Here is a 13,726-nt window from a genome sequence, read left to right as displayed (position 1 = left end):
GAGAGAGAGAGAGAGGAGTGGTGGAGTGGGGAGAGGGGGAGAGAGAGAGAGAGAGAAAGAGAGGGAGAGAGGGAGAGAGAGATGTAAGCTTACAGTAGTAACTTTCTTCGACATAAAATGTGTGATAGAATTGAATTATACTATACTCTTTATGGAATGTATCATTGAAGCAATTTAGTAGGAGCATATGCTGGCAAGATAAAGATGCATATTATGAACTGTAGAGAAATCAATAAAATGTTTTTTTTTTTAAAAGAATGTATAGTTAAGGATTCAGTAGTAGAGTTGAAATGGGGCACTAAAGTGTAGTCATCTAATTCAGAAGAAAAAAATCGACTGGAGAGAAGGCTCAGCAGTTAAGAATGTTTACTGTTCTTGAAAATGACCTGCATTAATGTCCCAGAGTCTGCAGAGGTGGCTCACAATCAGCTACTTGTAAGTCCAGCTTCAGAAGGACCAATATCTCTGGCTTTGTAGGCACCTGTAGTCATGAGTACATTCCCATACATAGACACATACTCACAATTAGAAATAAAATAAACCTTGAAAGAAACTACATAAAGTAACCAAAAGACAGAAAATAGAAGAACAAAGAAGAAACATAATGGTGGAAAAACAAGATAGGTATTATCTGCCAAGGCTACTTATTTACAAGGTCTATGACTACTCAGGCTGGTAAATTTCCACAAAAGCTGCCTGTTTACAATAGCTTATAGCCATTTGTTTCAATGTTTTTACACAGAGACCCAAGACTTGGTGTTAGTATACATGTATGACAGGCCTATTGCTGATTTTAGGCCTATGGCTGATTTTAGGCCTTCAGTGTGTAATCAGGGCTGCCCCTGATATCTCCTCCCTTCTCTAAGTATAGAAGGGCTGTGGCGATTCTAATCTTGCAAAGGCAGGGATAGAGGCCTGACCTCCAGTAATTGAAGGGGACTTTGTAATGGCTCCGGTCCCCCATCGTTGTCCAGGGAGGCATGAGGGCCATACCCACATCGTATCGATGTCTTTTTTCTGGAGAGGGGATACTTTTGACATCAACCCCTATGCAGTCAGGCTTGTCCCTCAGGGAACCCAGAGAGATATTTTTAACTATTATTTATATTCCCTTGCAGTACTTAGCCTCGCAGCCTAAGCAAGAATTCAGATCGCCTGTCAGAGGGGGTTCTGGGTGGCCCCTCTCTGCTTGGTCTAGGGGCAGAAGTCCCCCCTTTAGGTTGGGTGGAGGTGGGTTTTGGGAACACCCTGGATAGAGTAACAACCTCATCTTGAGTCTCGTGGTCCTCCATAGCTAACCTATGATAATGTATCTGAATAGGTTTTGCTCCCAAATCGTTTATCTGTTGCTTCACAAAGTTAGTCAGCCTATTTAAGGCCCAGGGACCAAAAGAAGTAAGCAAAAAATAACACAATTAATGGTCCCAAGATGGGAGAAAATAGGGTTGACAACCATGGAGAGATTGAAAACCAATTCTTGTACTAGCTCTTATCTTTCTCTTTCTCTCTCTGTCTTTTCTCAGGGCCTTCTCTGACCTTTTTCATGCTCTCTTTAACCGTCCCTGTCCTGTCTATGTAAAGGCAACATTCTTATTTAAGGGCTGTACAGTCAAGAGCTGTACGCAGTCTTTTCTATTGTAAGAGTAAATCAAGTCCAAAAAAGTCCTTTGCAATTTTTGGAGGTCTCTTCAGACAGTGAAATGAGGGATTTCTTCAGATTAGTGATGTCAATCTCTAGCTGCTTGATGTTCTTGTCAATGGTCTGTCGAAGGTCTGAGTAGTATAAGTTTGGAGGCCAGCATCTGGATTAGATAATGACAAGTGAACCATAGGCAAAGTCATAGTGACCTGTCCCCTGAACCTTCACCCAGCCGATACCCTGTTCTGAAAGATGTACTCCCCCTGAAAACCCATGCTCCAGTGTCATCCCCTTCCCCATGTCTTGCCTTTTTGTGTTTATAACCCCTGCGTGAATAAGTAAAAATTACGATTTGATTTAAAATAAATTATCCCATCTAGAACTTTTGACATAAGAAGTTAATTCCAACTGTTTATTCAGATATTTTTCAATGCAGCTTGAGAAGTTTGGCCCATTCTTTGTATGTTAATGTGAGTAGAAAGAAAAATTGGTTTCTGTTGGTGCATACGTTGAAAAGAACTCCAGATAATCTTAGATAAGCATTTTACATCTTGGGAAGAAGATAGCCATGTTAAACAAATGTTTTTTCAAGTTAGTTTTTGTCTAAGGGACATATTTTGTATATTATTTTTAAAAGCTTATATAAAGGATAATGTATCTGTGTCTTGGAAACAAAAAAAAGAAGCTCTTTTATTACAAAAAAAGGGAGAGAAAAAAACAAAGAAACCAAAAAAAAAAAAAAGAAAAGAAAAACAAGATAGGGAGTTGAGTTAAATGTCACCAAAGCAATAATTACATTAATTCCAACGGTCTCAGCATTCCAATCAAAGGGTAAAAGCTACCAGACTGCATTAAATAAAATGTTACCTGCACAAGAAGCATTCTTTAGTGCAATGATCAAGAAAACTTTTAGAGTAGACAAAGTACTATGTATTGAAAACCGTTACAATATACTGAAAACATTATTCTGTAGTGTGTGCTCCTCCTGTCAAGAAATACATGGCCTTAATGTAACCTAACAAAACAGTAGAAACAACAAAAACCCAGAAGAAAAGCTTAAAAAAAAAAAGAGAAAAAAATCTATAAAGTAGTGTCAGGTAATAAAAGATAAAAGGGAGGTGAAGAACGCTTCCAGACTAAGGAAGAGTAACAGACATACTGCGGTACCTCTTATCAGGACCCCTTAAATATAAATACTGTTGGGACAATTGAGCAACATTAGTAGGATTCTAAGTAGTGTAGAAGTATGTAAATGAGCCCCATGCCAACGCCATCTTCTGGATGCTGTAGGCATCTGTGGAACAGACTGAAGGGCATGCTTTGTCCTAGAGGGTAAACACTGAAGGGCAGATGTTAAGGCTTCGGTTTGAGAGCATTTCAAATGGCTTAGGAAGAAGTTCTGCTATCCTGCAACTCTTCTAGATGTTTATTATTTGTTTTTGTGGAGCTGGCAAGGTTGTTCAATGTGTTTAAATACTTGCCACACAGGCCTGATGACCACGATCTCTCCTTGCAACCCACAATAAAAGAAACAAAACCAAACAAAATACAGTTGCTACCCAGCACTCCCAAGGCAGGGTAGGAGGTAGAAAAACAAATGGGAGGCAAGAGCAGACTCCTCAAAGTTTTCCACAACACTCACACATGCAGCATAAATATACACACTCACATACTATCATAATTATGTAAATAAATAATTAAATTTGTTTTTTTTTTTAACAAATCTAACAACAATGAATGAAACTAGAATGATAAAGTGATATTGAAATGCTCAACAATTGTTCTTGATGCTGGGACAGCAGAATTCCATGTGCAGACCATCTCTCAGCCAAACATGAGAGCAGAAGAGCAATATTTCAGAAACACGGGCACCCAGAAATTTTATCCCTTCTGTGGAAAATTGGAAAATCTAACATAAACTGGGTACGATGGCACATGCTGGAGATCCCAGCCCTTGAGAGGTGAACGTAAGTGAATCAGAAGTTGAAAGCCATAGCTCTGGACTCACTGGCATAGGAGAAGACTTCCTGACTGGAACAGCATTGAGTAGGCACTAAGATCAACAATTAATAGATGGGACCTCATAAAATTGAAAAGCTTCTATAAGACAAAGGACGTCATTCAGGTAAAATGTCAGGCTATGAACTGGGAATAGATTTTTACCAACTCTATATCTGGTAGAGGACTAATACCCAAATCATAAAAAGAACTCAAGAAACTATATACCAAAAAAACACATAATACAATTAAATATTGGATCAGTTTCAGCTGTCCATATTCCTGAGAGAGGGGTGTTTGGGAGACGCAAAAACAAACAACTCAAAGCCAAATAGTGGGTCCAAGCTGGAAGTCTAGGTTCTGCTGAAATGGATTTACAGAGTGCTCTCTGTTTCTGTCTCTCTCTGTCTTTGTCTCTCTCTGTCTCTCTGTCTCTCTGTCTCTCTGTCTCTCTGTCTCTCTCTGTCTCTCTGTCTCTCTGTCTCTCTGTCTCTCTCTCTCCCTCTGTGTGTGTGTGTGTGTGTGTGTGTGTGTGTGTGTGTGTGTGTGTGTGTTCTGCTCTGGTCTAGATAGCTTTTTCTTGTTATTTAAAAAACTCTCTGGTTCAGAAAGCTCTCTCTGCTAGTAAAAAATTCTAAAAGCTATCTGGATAGCTTGTGATTTTTCTGACCAAAGTCAGAAAAGCTGCTACAAGGAATTCTTGGACCTTCTGACAAAGTCAGAAATCCTGTGAGAAAAAAGTTTTGAAGAGCTAGTTTTGCAATTCAGAGGTCTTCAGTCAGCTCAACTCTCGCTAGAGAAAAATTCTAAAGACCCACTATCAATTTCTGCTAACTCATCTCCTGCAGACCAAAAGCCCAATTTTTATTTACATATCAGTTCATTTATTTATTCCAGGTCCCCTTTGATTATTCTAGGAAGTATCATCCTGTGACCCCAGCCCCTTAATTCTCAGGAGACAACAAGCACACATTTTCTTTCAACATTGCAAAAGAATTCAGAGATCTGCCTGCCTGGTAAGCATAGAGAAGCTAGCTGGGTGGAACCCTGTCCTGAAATGACCATTTTTACCACACCTGGGCCTGGAGTCACCGTGTCCTAGGCTGACCTTGAACTCAGGAATCTGCCTGCCTTTTTATCTTTCTGACAAGCTGGTTAATTAATGCAGCTGCCTCTGTTCCTTTAGATCCATGAAGCCCCTTATACAACTCATATTGCATCCTTATATTTTTGCATAATTGAGAAATTATATTTTCTGAACTCATGTTTTTAGATTGCCATTCCCTCCTCTCCCCCCACCCCGCCTGCCTTAAGGGCTGTCCTGAGGGTCCCAACATTTACCATTTTGCTGAGACATTAGCCACACTCCTGGACTATTGCTGTCTGATTATCATGGAGTTGTTAATGTAAACAAAGAGGACATTGCTTAAAGGAGGAATGTAAAATAGGTACATTATCATACAAACAGTGCCCAGGGTAGCTATTGACACTCTTGGAAGCCCACATCTGCTGCCCCTGTCCTAGGGGCAGGAACCATTGTAGCTCTAAACAGAATTCTCAATAGAGGAAACTTGGATGGCTGAGGAACAAACACTTAAACTCCTTAGTTACCAGGGATATTCAAATCAAAACTACCTGTCAGAATAGCTAAGGTCAATAATACAAGTGACAGCTCACGTTGATGAGGACGTGGAATAAGAGGAACACGCTTGCTTCCATGCTTACTATGTAAACCAGTGTGGCGGTTCCTCAGAAAGATGGGAATAGATCTACCTCAAGATCCAATTATACCACTCTTGGGAATATACTGGAAGGATACATCATCCTACTACAGTGACACTTGCTCAATCATGTTCATTGCTGCTCTATTCATAATAGCCAGAAATTGGAAACAACCTAGATGTCCATCAGTGGATGAACGAATAAAGAAAATGTGGTACATTGACACAATGGAATATTATGTAGCTGTTAAAATAATGACATCAAAAAATTTGCAGGTATATGGTTGGAACTAGAAAAAAATCATCCTGAGTGAGGTAACCCAGACCCAGAAAGATAAATACAGTATATATTCACTTATAAGCTGATATTACCAGTTAAGTGAATGATAATCAAGTTACAATCTGTAGACCCAGATAGGTTAGGTATAGAGAAAGGAACTGGGGGTGGGGGTGGTGTGTGTGTGGGGGGGACAAGGACCTCCCTAAGAAGAGAAAATAACTAGATTTTATGGAAGAACTGGGAGCAGAGGAGGACTGGAAAGAAAGGATCCGGTTGGGAGGGGGAGAGAATGCTGAGAGAGACAGCTAGAATTGATTTGCATTTGATGGGTAGCATGGAAACCTAGTGCAGTGGAAACTTTCTAAAATATACAAAGGTGATCATAATGAAGTCTCCAAATACTGGATGAGACAGAGTCACAACTGTCCATCTCTTGTCACCAAATGAAGCTTCCAGTACTTTTACTGGATTACAAATAGTTGAGTTGTTGGCTAAATGCGTACCATAGAAATACTCAAACAACTCAGGCTGTTGTCAAAACAGTTGGTTGCTCTCCACAGTAAGATCTCATTGTTAGTGGTGGCCCAAAACTTGTGTGAGTAACTAAACCAGTGCCTAACTTGATTTAAGGTCCAGTCCACAAAATGGAACTCATACATGGCACTGCTGGGTGACCAAGATTGAGAGAGTATATATCCCAGAGACCTAGGGTAAAATCAAATACTACTGGTCTAAAAAAAAGAAAGTGATAACATGATTTCTAAAGATATTCTGCTGTAGTCATAGATCAGTGTCTTATTCAGTTATCATCAGAGAAGCTTCCTCCTGAGTAGATGGGAACAAATACAGAAACCCACAGCCAAACACACATTGTGCAGAGACACAGAGGGGTGGAGTGAATCCTGCAACACTCAGCTCTAAACGGGGTCTTCATCAAATCCCTTTTCCTCAGAGCTCAGTGAACTCTGTGGAAGAGAAGACAGAAAGAATATTCAAGCCAGAGGAGATGGAGGACATCGGATGGACAAGACCCTCTAAATCGACTGAGCAAAGCTTGCTTGAACTCCCAGAGATTGAAGCAGCAAGTCCAAAGTCTGCAAAGGTCAGCACCAGACCCTCTGCACATATATTAGCTTTCAGTTTAGTGTTGGCATGGACTCAGTGTATGAATGAGTGAGTCTCTGATACTTATGCCTTCTCTTGAACTCTTTTTCTTCTGTTGGTTTCCCCTGTCCAACTTCGATGTGATGATTTTGTTTCATCTTATTATATTTTATCTTGTTAATAAAATAAAATGCCAGTTAAAAAAATAAGTTGAAAGCAACCTTCTGCTGCACAGCAATCTCCAGGCTAGCCTGGGCTACTTAAAACCCTGTCTCAAAACCAAAGCAAGGCAATGAATAAATAAACAAATAAATAATAATGTTAAGAAATAAAAAAAAAAGTGGGAACCTCCCCCAAATGCCCATTACGGAAAAGAATTAGTAACATTGAGATTCAGGTGGCCTGAACATTGAAAGAAAGGCCCCAAGATAAACAGAATTGTGGTGAGCACTGATCTGTCTACAAGTTCTTCTTCTACAGAGTATGTCTTTCCAAATTTCTATATACAATACTGATGACTTCAGAAATTACATCTGAAACCTATGAAATATTTGTAATAAGCAGATAAAGATGGTAAGCAGTTAAAAAGGTTTTATTTATTTAAAACATTTAAGAGGTTTTTCTTTTTTATTTTCTTTTCTTTTTTTTTTTATTGTGTATAAGTGTGTATGGGTATACTCTGATGAGCCCTAGTGGCCTTGAAGACCAGAAGAGGGCAGGAGAGAACCCCTGTAGCTGGAGTTATGGCTTGTCAATGCTAGGAACCGAATATATGTTTTCTCAACCTCTATTAAAAAGATTTCATTTAAAAATATATACAAGATCTTTCTATGTTGCCTTGGTAGGCCTAGAGCTTGCTATGTAGACCACTCTGGCCCTGAACTTACAGAGATTTGCTTGCCTCTGCCTCCCAGGATCTGAGGTTACAGGTGTGTGCCACCATGCCTTGCTATAAAAATCCAATTTTAGCAAAAGGAAAAAGAAAGGAGGAAAGTTACTTAGGGAGAACACATACTTGAGAGCCTTTTTTTCTTTTTTTCTGCCAAATTAAATAAGCGTACTAACATAACCCAGGGGAAACGAGAGAGAAGATCAAATACAAAGTGTTTGATGGAGGACTTCTTCACCCAAGCATGCTAGAAAGGAGAAAATGTCCCTGTAGACAGGTCATTTTTAGTTGTAGGTGCGACAGAGCTGTACCTTTTTTTTTTTCATGCAAAGGAAAACACTACGAAAAAAAAAATTACAGAATAAAAGATGCCATGGATTGCTCAGCTTGGTGAACAGATCAGGAAACAAAATGGTGTGTGTTTTTCCAAGTGGAGGGACTCTACAACCAGAGGAAATCCCTCAGAGGAGGGAACCCCAAAAGAAGAGCACAGTGGAGGTGTCAAATTGGAAGTAGAACAGTCTGGTATCAGGGTCTGCGGGCACTTGTAAAGGTTTCCAGGTTCTTGGGTCCCTGAACAAGACACTGGGCAGAGGCCTGTGGATAGTGGCTGAACAGACAATTTATGAAGAGAGCACTTGCAAAGAAGAACCTTATAGAAAATTTGCATAGCATACAGCTTTTCTACATAGTGTTGTTGAGTCAGTCTCGGTGCAGAGGGGTTTCCAATCTTGTGCCTCTTATATGCTAATTTGGACCCCACTCTCCTCCCAATTCTGCTCTCCGACTGGGGAGGGGAGCCTGAGTGTTCCGTAGCAACCGGACCGTTTTTATTTCTTCAGATCCATTGAGCAGCCTGCAAACAGATACTCCATTTAAGATTTAGAATCTGTCCAGTGAGAGCAAATCCGTAATGACAAGGGAGGAGGAAGTGGAAGCTAGCAAGTTTGACAGACAGGATTTAGAGGGAAAGGACAAACCTCTGGAGATTAGAGCACATGGAGACAGAGGTTAGAGGCTGGAGTAAAGAGCAGGGAGCTGGGGTGATGTGGAGCTGTGGCATAAGAGAAGAAAGCAGATTGGGATGCAATTCGGATCTGGGACTAATGTAATGTATTGCTGGAAAACAAGGCCAATAAGCCAGCAAGAATGAAGAAAAGGTAAAGGGGGGCTGGGCAGGGTTAGCTGACTTGTTTCTTGCTACATCCTCGCAGTCTTGGGGTCTCAATTCTTAGATGAATCAAACTTCGACAATACCAGTCTATTTGTGGGTGCTGAACTACCTGCTGTGAGGCTGGCCTTGCCCCGTTTTTTTTTACCTCAGTGCCTATTCAACCCCGGAGTCCTTTCTAGGAAGGCTGTTGTTATTTATGTGTGCAGTTTCCTTTGTGCGTTTGTGATAGTTGTCTGGGCACTCCGTCCCAGCTGCAGCAGCTTTTTATTTTTAGGTTTCCTTATTCAGAGAGAGAGCAGTCCCTGTTCAGGGACTTTCCCTGCCATTCTAAGCTTTCCACAAAGCTCGGCCCTGTAGCTTTCTTCAAATTCAAGTCACTGGGGAGGCCTTTTGAAATGCTGGAAAGACAAGAAGACATTTTGTATGAAGGGGAAGAAAAGAAAAGCAACAGAAGAAGGAGTCCAAATCAAGCAGATACCATGAAACACACACACACACACACACACACACACACACAGAGGCATGCATGTGTGCACATGCACATATACACAGACACATGCACAAGCACACATATACACAGACACATGCATGAGCACACACACACAGACATACAGATACACATATACACAGAGAGAGACACACATACACAGAGAGACACCAGAGACACACATACAGATATGTGTATAAGCATACACATACACAGACACATGCATGAGCACACACACACACAGACATACAGATACACATATACAGAGAGAGAGACACACACACAGATACATGCACAAGCACACACACAGACACACACACATACACACACAGAGAGACATACACACATGCATAAGCACATAGATACACAGACACATGCATAAGCACACATACACACACACACATAGATACATGCAGAAGCACACACACACACACACACACACACACTCATAGATACATGCACAAGCACAGACACAAACAAACACATAGATACATGCACAGGCACACATACATACACACACAGAGAGACATACACACATAAAACATAGATACACAGACACATGCACAAGCACACACAACAGACACATATACACACAGATACACACACACACACACACACACACACACACACACACCTCTCAGGAATGTGAAGACAGTGCCAGGAGCCAAGAAGATAAAGGGCAGTGCATCAAATCCCCAGTGTGCCAGGCAGAAGCAGCAGATCCAGTTATCAACCAGTCCTCAGAGATTTATATACAGAGAAGTAATTCTTTCCCTATAATTTCCCCAAATCCCTTCTAGGTTACTACATGGGTTACAAATCCTTTTTAGGAAAATAACAAAAATATGTATTTAGCTACCTCTTGTCCACATGGTTACCATCTGAGTGTTTGAGAGCGTACCTTGAAACACATTTAGATATGGATTTTCAAAGGGGGTAAGGCCATTATTTGAATGAACCGTAGGTTAAATATATTTCTAAAAAGAGGGAATAAAGAACAGTACAGCTGAAGCGATTCATGCTTGGAATTGCAAAGATGTTTATCTAAGCATTTCCAAGCTGTATAAAGAGTGTTAACCTCTCTTTTGCCAATATTTAGCAATCTTACCGACGGTGCAGGATAAACTAATGGATAAGCCACACCATAATTGTACTCAAATATAAAGGTGCAACTGAGGTCATGTGTAAATGTCCATTTCTTTCCACAGTGACATCGGGAACAATTTGTCCTGTCTGTGATGCCAAGACATGCCACCTTTCGATCTTTGGTGGCAGAGAGAGGATGTGGGAAGCAAGACACATGGCCGCTGCGAAAGTATAGAAGGAATATTCTAGAAAGCTTCAGATACTGTGGTTCATATATGAGGTTATTTTTTTGTCCTATAATACTCATTTATTTTTTTTTGTAAAAATAAATGTTATTTTCAATACTTGAGCCCTTGAGGTCTATTCTAAGAACTACTTACTGCCAGTCACTTTTACAGCCACTTCCTTGTTCTCACACTGGCTCACAAACCTGCTCACCCGCTCACCACAGACTGATACCTGGCTGCTAGCTTTGGGTCTCGAGCTTGGCCCTTTCATTAAGGTAGGAGGGAATGCCGAGAAGCTGGGTTGAGGGCAGGAAGCTGGGCCAGAGCCATCCTGCTGTTGGTCAGGCATGTCTTACCTTGTTCTTTCTCTTTTCTCTGCATTTCCTTGGCTGTCTGGACAGTTTCTAAGGACTTGCATTTGATCTAGAATTTTTTTCTTTCCCTCCCTTGCCCATTTCAGAAACTGCTAGGCCGTTAAAACTCTCTCCCTCTTTCTCACACTCTCTAACACTGTCTCTGTCTCTCTGTCTCTCTCCTTTCTCCCTACCCCCACCTCTTTCCCCAGATCTTGTGCCTGCCAGCCCTGCCCTTGGACAATCCTTCACTCTTAGTCCTGTTGGCATTGTTTTAAGATGGTCAGACAGATTGTTAGTTTCCTCCACTACAGGTTATCATTCTTTCGAGCTTATCTATGCTATTCCCGGGACTGACCCCACTGCCTTGTGCATGCCAGGCAGGCGTCCTGCCATCCCCGAGATTCTTCTGCTCACCCCTTTGCCTGATATTGATAAGTAGTTTGAGATTTAGCTTTATCCCAGATCCTCTTTGACCTGCCATGATACATCCTGCCATAATTAAAATTGAATGAAAGAAGCCAAACTGTCCATACTTGAAATTCATAAAAACTTCTTGGGAGTGAGAAAAAAAAATTGTGTATTCCCAGATCCCTGCCAATTTCTTCTGAAGGTTTGACTCTCACCCTTGACACAGACAAAACAGGGAGCTTCAGTGGCATTCTTTCTCCCCTGAGTATTGTTCAAAGGTCTAAGGTCATGCTCTGCATTCAGACTCAGTGAGTCATTAGTTCCTCCTGTGAACTGGTATTGCGTCAGATGCAGACACCTGCAAGCATTTTGGAGATAAACCACAGTTACCGTACAAGTCCTGGCATCTGGATGACTTGGCTGAGTTCCAGGCACAGCTCGGCCATGTCATAGCTAGAGGAGTATAGCATCACTGGGGCTTAGAAAACTACTCCCGAAAGTGAAGAGCCACAAGCAAAGCCTTTGCTTCACCTTCTCCTGTCCAGTTTCTCACTCCTTTTGCTCCTAATGAGGTAAGCCAGAGAAATTAGAATTTCCCTTCCCAGCGGTGATTTATAGAAATCGCTACGACTTTTTGTCTAAAACCAGACACAAACTCTGAAAATATCAACTCTAACTTTTCCCTACCTTTTTGACTAAAAATTGGCGAGAAGATATTTTCTAACCTGCCTTATTGTACTGATTAGGTGTTTGTTTTTTTAGATAGGGTTTCTCCGTGTAACTCCAACTGTCCAGGAACTCACTCTGTAGACCAGGCTGGCCTCGAACTCACAGATATCTGCCTACCTCTGCCTCCTGAGTGCTGGGATTAAAGGCATTTTACCATCACCTCTTGGCTGTATTGGTTAGTTTTTATTGCCAACTTGAAACAATCTAGAGCCACCTGGAAAGAGGAATCTTCAGGAGAATTGCTTAGATCACACTGGCCAGTGACCATATCTAGAAGAGATTGTCTTCATTGGTGATTGATGTGGGAAGACCAGATACCCTGTATCCCTGGGCAAGTGGAACTGGACTTTAGAAGAAAGCTAGCAGAGAAGCTAGGGAACAAGCCAGTAAGCAGATCTCCATGGGTTTTGCTTCTGTTCTTGCTCTGACTTCCTTCAATAATAGCTTATGATGTAGAAGTATCAGATGAAATAAGCCCTTGCCTCCAAATTGCTTTTGGTTATGGTGTTTATTATAGCAGCAGAAAAGCCAACTAGAACATCCATTTTATTAAAAGTCAGAAGACTTATGGCTCAGCCGTTAAGAGCACTGACTGCTGCTCTTTCAGAGGTTCTGAGTTTAATTCCCAGCAACCACATGATGGCTCACAACCATCTGTAATGGGATCTGTTGCTGTCTTCTGATGTGTCTGAAGACAGCTACAGTGTACTCACATAAATAAGGTAAAATAAAAACAGAGCCTTTATTAAAAAAAAAAAAAGTCAGAAGACCATTCCAGAATGGGTCCTGCTCATACCTGGGAAAAAGCAAAGAAGCCAAACAGTTAGCCTAATTGGGTTTTCAATTTATATATTACTATGAGAACATACCATTTTTGTTGACTTATATTTCCATACAGATGCTCATGCTTCATCAAACCTAACCATGGAATTGTTATAAATTTGTTATAGCTTTACTCAGCTTTCAGAAGGAACATTTGGATGTTCTTATACAATAATAGTAATGTCATCCCATCTCCAAACTTACTGTAGCACTTCATGCATAGAAAGTTCTCTCTGTATACTAAGCATTGTGATTAATCAGTGATAAAAGTGTTTAATGAATGGCTAAAGTTTAGATTGACATTGAAAGGGATATTCTTAGCATAGCCTCAGCTTCCTACAGTTTCTCCTGATTTGGGCACTCACTTTCTCCCTAGCAGACTTTACCAGGATCCTGTTGCCCGTCCTGATCTCTAAAAAGTCCATGGCCACACATCTGGCTTAATGGAAGAACTGTTCCTCTCAGAATCTATCTAGTTTATGAGTTCAATCTTGTTGGCATTTCCTGAGGAGTCAATGCTAGCTTAGAGCCTGGAACACACCTACCAGAGGTATGTCTGAGATGTTAGGAATTTCTTAGGAGAGTTTCTACCTGGAAATGACTGTGTCTTGATTAGCCTCTCCTACCAGAGGCCAATAGGAAATAAGGTCAGTGGGAAAATATCACCTCCTTTGTTGCTGTCTTTCTTCCACATTTTGACTAGCCTTATGGTTTATGTTCATCTGTCACTAGAGTTCTTTCCTAGCTTTCCCAGAACTTGCTGCAGGTGATGGTAGGTGGTTTTCAGCACGTCTCCCCTGCATACT

Source organism: Grammomys surdaster, unplaced genomic scaffold (genome assembly GCF_004785775.1).
Source record: "Grammomys surdaster isolate TR1022 unplaced genomic scaffold, NIH_TR_1.0 168, whole genome shotgun sequence".
In the NCBI taxonomy this organism is placed as follows: Eukaryota; Metazoa; Chordata; class Mammalia; order Rodentia; family Muridae; genus Grammomys; species Grammomys surdaster.
This window is presented reverse-complemented; position numbering follows the sequence as displayed.